This window comes from Micrasema longulum, unplaced genomic scaffold, assembly GCF_059751315.1.
Source record: "Micrasema longulum isolate JH-2025_06_02 unplaced genomic scaffold, ASM5975131v1 h1tg001040l, whole genome shotgun sequence".
Taxonomy (NCBI): Eukaryota; Metazoa; Arthropoda; class Insecta; order Trichoptera; family Brachycentridae; genus Micrasema; species Micrasema longulum.
The window spans coordinates 20704-34022 of NW_028278228.1; positions in this window are offsets into that span (position 1 = coordinate 20704).

Here is a 13319-nt window from a genome sequence, read left to right on the forward strand (position 1 = left end):
AGTAGCAGGCGCCACATTTAACAGTATGAAATCTGTCTGGAGATCGGATATTTACCCAGTGAAAACTAAATGCCGCCTGTTTAACGCCCGCATAACACCTATTCTCCTATATGGGTGCGAATCGTGGCACCTCACTAGGGCCAAAACAGCAAAATACTGAGTTTTGAGAATAGGTGTCTCGGAAGAATCTTGGGTGTGCGTTGGTTTGACTTTGTGCGGAATGAAGTAATAAGAGAACGTACCCAGCAAACTTTTTTGACAACTGTCATCAAGCGGAAGCGATACGGTTGGCTTGGCCATGTACTACGGATACTTTCTGAGAGCCTTAACCACGCTTGCCTACTTTACAGGGCATCAGGTTCTCGAGGCCCTGGACGTCCACTGCTAACTGTCGGCAGTTTGCACGTTTATTGTTAAATAAAAAATTCGGAACGCTTTGGTTCTAGAGCGAAAGGGTTTCTCTATAAGCGGGTAGCGAATTATTTCAACTCTGAGCTTATATTATAATGCTTTTGAATCAACTCCATATACTCTGCAATAACTCACGCAGATGATATTTTTAACATAAAGTATGGTATAGTAAATCTAATAAAACGTACAGTAAATCAACTATTAAATTATTTTAAAAATGGTGAACTGTAACTTATATTTGTTAGGTTATTGTCATGTACCTCTCTCTCTCTCTCTCCGATGGTGCTTCAGCCCATGTCGAGCTTTGGCCTCCTGCAACTTTCGCATCTAACTCTGTCTATCCTCAGCCGCCGTTTTCCAATTTGCCACGTGGAGAGACTGCGCTGCATCCTTTCTCACTTCATCCCCCCATCTCAGCCAGGGTCTTCCCACTGATTTCTTTCCGACCGGGTGTCCGCTCATCAAACCTTTAGGGACACGTGAATCAGACATTCGCTGTACATGCCCGGCCCATCGTAATCTAAGCAACTTAATATGTGCCGAGATGCTCGGGGCCTGGTCGCCTGGAATATATTGTACAGTTCCTCGTTATGCCGAATGCGCCACTGATTATTCTCTCTCACTGGTCCGCAGATTCTTCGGAGTACTTTTCGTCCAAAAGTGTCCAGCATTTCAGCCATCTTTACTGTCAGTGTTAGCGCTTGACATCCATGTGTCAATTTAGTATTGTCATTTTTTTTTGTTTACCTTTATTAGCGTAAAGAACAATACATACGATTAAAAAATGGAACATTTAAGGTTGAACTTGCCAAAAAAGCGTCTGGCTCTTGTGTTTGGCAAGTTTACAAAATAATATAAAAAAGAAACAAAAAATGCTTAACAAAATAATAAAATAAATAAAAAATTATACAATTTAAAAAATTTCAAACTTAAAAAATAAATAAAAACACAATTTATAAATTTATATACACAGGCACATATTATAAATACATCTTTATTTTCAAAATACGGTTAATGTTAATTATGTCATGTACCCTATATATTGTATATTTCATTCTAAGAGTTCGAACCTCGGATCTCTGATCCATTAGTTCGTGAAACTAGCCAAGGGACAACGGATTTAATAAATAAATGTCATTTTATTGATTGTCTAATAAATAGTGCATTATATGAGTTTTCGAAATTTCAAGATAAAATTATTCAACTTCTTTTTAACGTCAACAAAATACAACAGGGGTGGAGAATACCTTAAAGAAGCTAATATGGAAGTCTAGGCATTTACAGGGCTTATGACCTGTCAATGGCTGGTTACCAACTTATCAAAATGGAAATTACGAACATTATTATTTCTGCTGATATTATTTACGTTTACGAAATAGGTACTTTACATTTAACTCAACTCATCGGAGACTTACGGGTTAGAATTTAGAATATCGATAGCCGCCCAATTTAAATATTTTCCTAAAGTACCTCCCTCCATGTTCGAACGCTTAAAAGTTATTTTATGGATGTTCGCTACACTCGAGTTATCGTCTCATTGGGTAAACATACCTCCCTTCTTATTCTAAGTACGCCAAATTTATATATTACTTACATGACTCGTATAACCCGCTCTCTGGCGTCCGTACGGTCGTAAACGTTATATTATCAGAATTATACTAGCTGAAGTATGATGTAAGAAGATGCACTCTTATTTTGGGGGACTTATATACAAAATATAATAAAACGTACCATTTCGTCCACTTGTTGAATTGGTGTTTTTTCCACAATAAAAGCCCCTTTATATTTGGTATAAACTTCGGCCTGCCTCTACGTTTATATTATATATTGCCGGGTTTCTGGCACAAGTTGGTAACTACATTTTACTAGTTGCGAGGTATTGCACTTTTAAGGTTAAAAACTCATCCCAAGTCAACAGTTCAAGTAAAACTACTCGTTGAATAATTTTTTTTTGTATTTACAAAATATGAAGAAAAAAAAATTGTTTTTTAAACAAAGATTATTTGATGCCATTTATGAAGACATCTCATTTTTAGAAATTTTGTAGATACCAACTTGCGCCAGAAACCTGACGATATTATACTGCCTCGCTAAGGCTCAAGTCGTATCAGCTAAATTATAAATTTTACAGGACATAACTGTTTAATTCTTTGCCAATTTAAACTGTTATTTTTATTTTATTTTAAAATCTCCTATTTGAAAACCAGAAATGACTTGTTCACTTAGTAAATATGTAAGGCTATCAAATATCTATTAAGAGAAAGAAAAAAAGGCAAAATGATATTTTTTCAGACGACTTTTAGGATTAGCGGGGCAGTAAAGTAGTTGTTCTATTGTTGGATTATCTCGCATGAGTTTTCTATTTCCGATTTGATTAAATTAAAATGTAATGTTTTTGATGATATACAATAAATCTTCATTACTTAGGTGTGACACCAGAGTAGTTTGAGTAGATTAAATGTTGGTAAACACTGAGGTTTGTGTTTCGATGAATTATGCGCTATTAGGTGTGATAAATGGGAAAATGGGAATTTTTTTTCGAAAGTAGGAACCTACTCCAGAATGTCACGAGTATGATGCTAATGCAAATTTCTATTGAACAGAATAAAAGAAAATGGTTGATGATTATGCTGGTGATTATTTATTATTAGTTACTAATATTTCTTACCGAATACCTATTTTAATAATTTATTAGGACATTTCTCAAAAATACCAATATCGCCTTGAAACACAAAAATCAAGGAGATTCGGTTGTAATACTTGTTTTTTTTTTTTACCTAATAATATAAAAAAACCACCAGGGTTTATCTATTGCGCCCCCTTTCAGAAATGTTATTTGTCCGCCATTCACACTTTTATATATATCCCAGAACGTTAGCACTAAATGTTCGGTTAATTTTGATTCGTAGAATTTGTCAACACGAAATATATGGTTTATATTTTAATTTGATAGTAAGTTACCAAAACATTTTTAAAGGCAATGAAATTCCTCATTCCTAACACTTTCATACTGGTTAATGTCAACGTTGACCGGTCAAGGGAGTTGTTGTCTTTCTTCCCTGTCATATAATATTGTCCCACACATGTTCATGGATCATTGCCTCTTATACACTAGGGACAAGTTTCTCATTACTTACCTGCGGACTAACTGTGCCGTGCCTGTGGGCCGACGCGAGCGCTCGTTTCGTTAATCTTTATTCGATAGGCTCCATTAAGCAGACTTTTATTTATTTATACTCAAACCCTTTATTTTATTCGGTTCTGTTCTAGTAATCAGTCCTTTGATGCTTATTCCATCAGGTACTCAATCGACATGACATTACTCTTACCTGGGTACTTGTTTAGTACTTAGGGCCTTTTAACGACGCATAGTCTCGAAAACACACTCAACATCCAAATGAATTGCTCAAATTCCTCACAACTGTATAGATACAAAAAATCTATTAATTTTCCTCGTGCGGTCGCATTTACGGGCAACACCTCTGAATAAGTTAGCGTATCGTCCAACTCGTTAAGAGCATCGGGTCGCGTCTGATCACATTGCGCATTGCACGCGGAGTGGGGGGGACTATACTGCAGGTAATTCCTTGTCTTGTGTTTTCAGTTCCCACTGCAGGTGATAGTTCTATGGGTACTAACATTTCACGGGCGGTGAATCCAGAGAACTCTCACTACGGCATATACTGAAACTAATCTACCCGTTCGACCCTTAGCGCAATTAGCCGAATCCTTGCTTCGATGATATTTCAAGCACCACTTTGTCTAAAGAGCCATCGAAATATTGTTTTTGATTGTTTTGATTCAATCGACGAGTAAAATAACTGTATAAACCGTAATTTCTGATTTTGATTGACTGAATATTTTTGATTTTACCTTTATTATTAATTAATTAAAAATAAAATTTGTACTTATGCTAGTTCAGTTGCTGTGTGTTAAATCATGTTTACTTTGTCCATTTAAGTTTGCAAGTAATGCAGTACTGAAGTAATGCAATATGTACGACATACTTATTTGAACAAATAAAATCTTTTAACATTATATAAAAAGCCTTAATTTAATTTTTATATGTTAATACTGTAAATAACTTTTCCATAAGTCGGGAAATGACAATACTAATAAAAATTGTTGCACATCTTCAATCACATTTTGTCATTTTGTTTTAAGCTGCCGCGCCGCCATCCTTTCTGATATTACATCCGGACTGTAAATGATAAACTAATTTCATTTAGTTTTGTGATTGGGAAATATTTTAGAAAGGATAGGAACATGAAATGGATACCTACCTTTAATATGATCTGAATGTTCTTCAGTTTCTGGCACTGGATGACAAAATGAACTATAAAATATAACAATGTTTTCCACGACGCGCGACGATTCCACCCACTTTTTATCCGATTTTGATACACTTTATAGTTTTCCTTTTTTAAAACCAGTATTTGCGTTCTGTTTATGATTTACTCAAATATTGCAATTTTGAGGACCATTTTTTACGACAACGTAAATAATTTACTACTAGCGAATCAAGTTATGGTAGAGCGGGGTTCGAACCTTGGACCTCTGATCCGTGATACTATCATCGTTTATTTATCTGTTACATTTTTTCACTAGGCTACGTCTCATCTTTATGTTAATTTATTCATTATTTTTAAGCTTTGGGAAAGTAAGCATTCCACTTAACCTTTCTAATTTCGTGCTTTGAATTGTTTTCCTTAAAGCTTTTTCTCAAAACTATCAGGTAGACGTACTGTGAGAACCATATGCCTCGGCAGATACAAAGGCGAATGAAGCAACTTAGTAGCTAGAAGCGGCTCATTATCTCGACTGATTAACCCACCGCGCGTCGATTGATCCCTTCCACGTACATTGACTAAACTTGATATATGGGCGAAGCTTTTTATCCGGAAGGAAAATTCGCGTTTACAAAATGTACGCCATCACTTCTGTTTCTCTCTTTAAGAGCGCGCTTTATTTACACATTATACTTAGTTTATGATCAATATAACAAGCGAAATTCGTTCCAATAATCTGTATTTTATCGATTGAGAGATTAAAAGGATTTATGCCGCCTATGCCACTGACGTTGTTATGGATAGCTAATTTTTATAGCTTAGTGCTTTTACACATAATTATGTGTAGCTGGGGGCTAGAATTACGAGGAGTCAGCTGATTATGATGTAAATGTGTATTTTATGTTGTTAGATTGTTAACTCGGTCATTATGCAGAGTTTAACCATCAAATTTAAAAATAATGAAAATGTTGACTCTTGATTCAGAACTATAACTATAAAACTGTATAAGTGAATAGGAACATACATCGTACTGTCAAAAACAAAAAATATGGTACCAGGGTGAGTGGTAGTATTGTGGACATACACAAAGTCCGAGATTTAAATCCCACTTCACCACAACTCTATTCCCTTTTTTCCAGCACAAGTTATTTACGACTTTTAAATATTTTGATAAATAATAAGAATTTAAATATTTATTTTTTTCTCATAATGTAAATGTAGTACGAATCTCGTATAGTTATTAAGTGCAGTAGTAAAAGCTTAATATCTGTTATGTGATATCATAATACTTTTAAATTGAACTGACGATTTGTTGTGTAGCACTTTAATATGAATATAATTTGGGCACGTAGAGCGAATGGACTGTGAAAGAACAGTTAAAAACCATTGCGATGCAAATGTTGATGGATGCAGAAAATGAGGAAGACCGAGAAATACATGTTATGATCAAATCCAACAAATACTTTAACTTAGTTGAGCGGGTAGTTGACAGGTGCCGTGACGCAGTTGGTTAGACGGCCAACTGTGAAACTGGCGTCGCGGGTTCGATTCCCGCCAGTTGCAAGAAAAAAATCCCAGAAAGATTTTTGTCTCAATTGGTCTGAGTGTTGTGGTGAATTTTTCATTGTTTCCGTCCATATCCTCTCTTTCCCACCTGCTGACAAGCCTCGGAATAGAGTCTTAGCGGGTTATTCCTTTAAAAAATACACATGTCAAAAGTCGGTAAAATCGTCACGCGTGCGTGGGATGTATGTAAAAGCGCGTGCAAAGACAGAATAGTGTGGCGTTTTATCCTCTCAGTCTACCTTTAATAGTTTATTTTGTTTCATAATTGTTATTTTAAAACATATCTTAATATATCTGCTTCTACCTCGTTTGTACATAATTTATTATTTATTTTTTATTTATTTATTTATATTTATTATTTATTTAAACGCCTTGTAGGCTTTTACATGTTTTACATATATTTATATATAAAGAACGGACATATTTTACACAAAAGTAGCAAAAAATTGAAAATGAAGTAATAAGAAAAAGAAAATAAAAATATATAAAACTAATCTTACATATAGTACATACATACATATATTCCAGTAGAGAGAACAGAAGTTAATTTTTTTTATATCGGTTATATTAAAAGAATCTTAAAATTAGAAGAATGTAGAAAAATAATAATTAAGAATACAGATATAAGTTAACAAAAGGTATACAATATAAAACAACATAGTATTATTTAAGAATTTAAATTTGGAGATAAAAAATTGATACACTGTCTTTTAAAATTCAAAAGTGTTGTATTAAATATATCTATATCATTTGCGTATTCGTTTGCAAACACATGGATTCTCCTCATAGGCGAGTGTGCACTGTAGTTAGTTGTAGATACATTTATATTACATGCTCGAAGTAAATTTGTTTGATTCATATTTACTTCCCCCGTGATTTGAAGCTCTTGCTCCGTTTCACTAACAAAGTATATTCTTGCGCATGTATTCTGCTAAGGGCTAATGTTAACGCGTCAGTTTATGTAATCACCCATAAATGAGTTTATGATCGTTTTGATACTGTAACCCTTTTTAATTAGTCATCAAAATTTTGCTTTGTACGCTGGAATAAGGCCCTCGGACACTAATAGTGATTAGCGAATAGATTTCGACGTGTGTAGGTGTGACATAATATTATGTTGATTAGTTAATCACGATGCTCCATGTTCACGTTAAATTATTCATAGTCAAATTGTGGAAATCTATCGAATCCAAGGGGAAAACAGTCATGATTAGATAAATATTTAGGTTTTCCTTAATTTAATATACTTAAATAAATTATTGCTTAGTTGAGCGGGTGGAAGTTCTTACAGGCAATTAAATGGATTAAGGTAGACCGTATTTTTAGTAGGCCGGTAGGGGAAGATGTATGAATGTAGAGGAAACGAGGTGTGTACGCAAAGACAGAGCGATATGGCGTTCTATCCTTTTTGCCTACTCCTACGGGGAAACGGCGTGATGGTTTGTTGTTGCTGTTGTATTTCTTCCTGAAATGTTTTTTTTTTGTTGGAGACATTTCAAAACTGTAGCGCTATTTCCAATTACATTTTTTATAAGCTTTTTTAAAAATGATCTAATCGACTACCTTTGTTCAATGAAAAAAAAAGTGGCCCTTATTCTTTCAAAATTAAAGCTTTCAGATTATATACATATAATATTGAATCATAAATTGGTAGGTAACTCTTTTTAGGTGTTCGGGAATATAAGATGTAAAAATCGCGTAGGTATGAAAAAGAATTATTGCCTCAAGACAAATTGTAATCGGATTAGCCCGTCCGATGTATCAGAACTGCCATAGAAAGGTATCGGTAATTTAAAGTGAAAATTTCTCTTCTGGGTTGTGTAGCAACTATATTCCGGATAACATGTCTCCCACCGAAGTAAAGTATGCGAATTTAAAACGGGCCTTTGCGAGGGACTAGAACTCGGACTCAAAGGGTTGGGGTTGGTTGACATTCCTCTTGGATGGATGAGATGAGCCCACCAGCCACTCCTTCACTCTATTCTCCTCCATACCCCACTCTATCAATCGATATGGGCGTCTCGTGACCACCCTCAGGTGACAGAGGAATTGTCTGGTATAAGGATCTTTCCCTAACAGAGAACTTGCCTTTTGGAGCATTAATTTGTCAAACAAAACATCATTCGTTCATAATAAAAATAACCTATAATAAATACTGAATCAAATTATATGCTAATGTTGCGGACTTTAAAATTCCCTGTTTAGGTTTACACCCTGTCAAAACTTTATTCCATTTTCTCTCTCTTATTTTACCACTTAATTTTTTTATCCAAAAACTGAAATACAATGTATGTATGAATTTGGTGGCTATCTTTGTAAATGAGTATAAATGAAAATATACATATAATACTAACATATTACAACAGATATGAAGAACATTTTAGACAATGGAATAATATAGAAGTCTAGACATCTACAGGGCTGTTGTAACATGTTAGTATTAACAGGACTCTAGGACGTTGAATCCAGTCTTTGTCTTCAACAATTTGGACAGACTCAAAACATTGTTGATACATATTATTTTTTTTTTTAAATATTAAACTCAATATTGAATTCGAATTAAAATACGGAGGTAATTAATCTTCCACTTGCCTTGGTTAATATTTCAAATAAGACTGTTAATTATTGTTATTCTTATTCTTATAACATAATTTTCATTAGATACTGAATGTGACATTTGGTCAAATTATGTTTACTTGTAAACAAATGGTAGATTGTGCGTGAAATGTTAAGTGGTTTTCCATTTGCTACGTTAACAGAATAACTTCTACATCATAATGGCATTATATCAATCATCATCTCTCTATCTGTACTACTATGATTCAATACGCTGCAATTGTAGTACCAATTTCATCTACAAATTATGTCTATAAAAATATATATCTAATAAAAAACAAAGTGTTAAGGAATAATTTATTATACCTTAAACCCTTTTTTTATATTTTTAAATAAAAAATATCACGGAAGAAAAGACATACCTAGTCGATTTCTAAATCATGACTACACACTTAAGCAGTTAATATACTTTTATGAACAATTCCATGCACCAAGGCATTTTTGTTTTTTAATGATTCTTTACACGTTTCTTTGAATTCAGAAGAACAAAAAGAGCTTTAAATGTTCCATCGACATAAAGTTGATGAATAAATACATGACGTAACACTTAACTTTTGGCGCCATGTGATGGAAGGAAATCAATGCGAGGGATAATCCAGATCAAGGGGCAGCTACCCTACTATAAACTTTTCACCAAGTTCGTATTCATAATATATAATGTGTAAAGAACACTTTAATCTTCAGCCGCGTAACTCCAAAGTAAGAATTTTAATTTAGGATTTTATAAAAAACGACAACTAAACAAGTTGTTATAATAAGGCGTACGAGTATTAATAAGCACATAAAAACACGTTTGTCATTTTTTTTTTGTAAAACACTCAAAACCACCTCTTTTAGCTTTACACTGTACTTGGCAACTCACTAATTAAAATTAATTTTAAAACGAGAGTACGTATAAATGCTGTATTCGCATTTTAAAATCTTTGATTTAAAAAAAAAGTGCTAACTTCACGTCCAATTGTGAACCTGGCGTCGCGGGTTCGATTCCCGCCAGTTGGAAAAAAATTCCTAGATTTTTTTTCTCTATTGGTCTGGGTTTTGTGGTGTATTTTTTAAAACTTCTTTCCATATCCTCTTTCCCACCTGCTAACAACCCTCTAAATTAGAGGCCCCTGCGAGTTATTTCTTTAAACAAAATTAAACTTTACCTTAACATAATAGGTACTTACATACAGCGCTTACGACGTTAATGAACGAAAATAATTTGTAATAGACGCATTTAATTTGAACTACTAAATATTGCTCGGATACAGTCGTCAATATCGGGCGAGTGTAGTGTATCGCAGTATAATATTTATGGTCATACTCTACGGTATTTATGTAAGAGTAAATAAAATTTGTTCGGGAAATAAAATTTCGGATACCATCCACCGCCGGATCACATTCGTACTTTAAAACAAAATACGGATACTTATATCCGCAGAGAACTTCCATTCGGATAAACCTACGGTTGTTTATGTATCATATTATTTTATATCTCCCAAGAAACGTTATTTATTATTCGAGCGAACACAACCTCAGCGGACAGAGCCTGTAAGAGAATTTTCATGATACCATAAATTTCAGATGTCCTTTCAGAATATTTTTTAAAACACAAATTAATTCTGCGAAAAATGTGTATCTCTCGAAAGAGCGATTTCTTTCCATTACAGTATTTTTACGATTAAGCCGAGCGGGAAATTCAATTTGTTGTCGGAAGTGTACAATGATTATCCTCAATAATTTCAAATTAGTATACAAAGAAAATTTATTTCCTTAACAACTGAACTTAAAATTAATGTCGATTCATTTTACTCAGTCGAAAATATATAAGTGGTTAAAAACGTTGCTTTATGTTTATTTTATTAAAATATTTTGAATTATTATTTTTTTTTTTTTAATGTTTTTAATCTTTAAGCTTTCTTTAAACAATATTTTAAGTAAATGGCACAACAATAACAACAAACAAATAAGCCGCCAAAAAAACTAGAAGGTGCTAGTATTTTTCCTTATTTTTTAGCCCAGTCTGATAATCCACCAGATTAAAACACTTTCCATAAGTTTTCTTTTCAGCGCTGTCTGGTACTCGACGCACTATATCGAGACTCTCTTTCCACTTACTTTCCCCATTTTCCAATAAACTGCACTCTTATGTTCCCATTTACGAAGGCACAATACGGTGTGCCGACAGCTTACTGCGGTACATGATATAATGTACTGGTAACTGGTACTACACAGACGAGCCACGCTACAAGTCCTCACCCTCGTGCCATGTGACCGGGGCCGGACTAAAGCATCCCCCAGGCGCCAAATATCCTGTTCATCCTCTATACGATTAGTAAATTGGACGGCCCCGGACTGCGCGATTTGCATATCAGAGAATAATATTTACGTATATGAAAATAAGTACAGAAAATAAACCAGCCAATGACAGGTCATAAGCCCTGTAAATGCCTAGACTACCATATTCCCTTATTTAAGGTATTCTCCACCCCTGTTGTAATTTGTTAATTAAACCATCGTTTATGTATTTTTAATTACATTGAGTTTTATTGAAATACCTACGCCGTAAAAATTTGAAAACAATCATCACCATCATTCCCATTTCCTCACCTTATGGTGCATAGGACACTGCATTGGTACACCAATCGCAGCTTATCTAAAATATATATATGAAAGTAAGATGATCAGTCTTATGCTCCAGGTGTCAGTTCAGGGACTATGAAATATTTTAATGTAAAAATACATTTTTAAATAAATATTTTTCATGTTAACCATGCCGAGAATTGAACCTGAGACCTCTTGCATGGTAGGCAAACGCGCTGACCACGACACCACGAGGCCAACTTGACACAATAATGCCTCATTATTATTTAATAACATTGATTGTTTTTTCTAAACTGTAGCATTAGTAAATCGTTATTATTATTATGAAATAGGGGTTGAAATAAAACAGGCTGTGGTTCCGTGGTACATGGATCAAAGTTGTTTGTGAACTCACAGATTAAAGTTCCGAAATTTGAACCACGTTCTTCCACTACTTGATTTATTTTTTTCTTGCACAAGTTATTATGACTTAGAAAATAGTTTTGAAATTGAAATATTTGGATAAACAATAAGATCTTAAATGTACCATTTTCTTTTTTTTATTTAACGTGTAATTATTTTGAAATATAATAAAAAAAATATGTATGAATTTTGAGTTTCTTAAAACAATGAAATGAAATTAAGTTTTAATTTTTAATCTAATTTTAGAGTTTTCCCCAATAACGATGTTGGATGTAAACTACGTGAAATAGGAACAGTCTTACAATTTGATCTGTTGAATACAAGCTGTATAAGAGCTACATTTCCCTTATTTATGTTGTATGTTATGTTGTATGTGATATTTATGTTGAAGTACACACTCTTCGGTAAATCTTTATGCCCGTAATTCTCCGTCTAGAGTCTAGTGGACTCGTCTGATGGCTGTTCTATATACTTTTACGGCAGTTTTGCCAGTCATTCCAATTTAATCTCGCTCACCTTACACCTCCAGTCCCGAGTGAGACACCTGAGAGGATTATAAACCCCATCTCCGTATCACGATGTACGTCAACATTACCCAGCATTAAAACCTTTTAATTTCGCAAAACTTTTAACAATCACATACCGCGTTGGCCATAAAATCTCTCAGACATCTTTTTATTACTCTTTGTACACATTATTGGAACCAATCTATTACAAGTTACAAATATAACTATATATGGGACTATAAAATAGTACAGTTACGTTTTCTATACCCTGTAACCAAATACAATAGGTATATAGTAATAATAACTTTAATGACTTATTTAAGCGATAAATTAATACTCTCCTTAGCTATTACTCGACACAGGGCTCTTGTCCTCATAGAGTTTGGGATACGTTTCTATTATTTTTTTGTAATTTTATTTATTTATATTATTACAATTTTTTGTGTTTTTTTTTCAATATACATAAGAAGTAAAACAGAGTATCCAAAAAAAATATATCTACATAGCAATGAAATACATATTAATAGTACGAATACTAAACGAAAAATCCCACAAAGGCATGGCCTGTTCGTGGGTAAAATATATATGTATTTGTATGAACAAACAAATTAATGAATGAATTAATATTCAATCGGGTTGTGGTACTGCGGCTAGTATCTCGGACTCACGGATTAAAGTTCCGTAGTTCAAATCCCGCTTTACCCATACTTAATTCCATTTTCTAATAGTGAGTTATTTACAACTCGTTAAAAATGGCCCTCAAAATTAAATATTTGAGTAAATCGTAAGAACGCAAATATTTATTTTATAAAAAAAATATATGTAAATATATATATTTGGCGTTACGGTAAAAAAATATTAATAAAGCAAACAAGTTCGTGTCAATGCACATTATACGTCTAGATTAATAATAAGTATTTGTTCTAATCAATGAATGGATGAT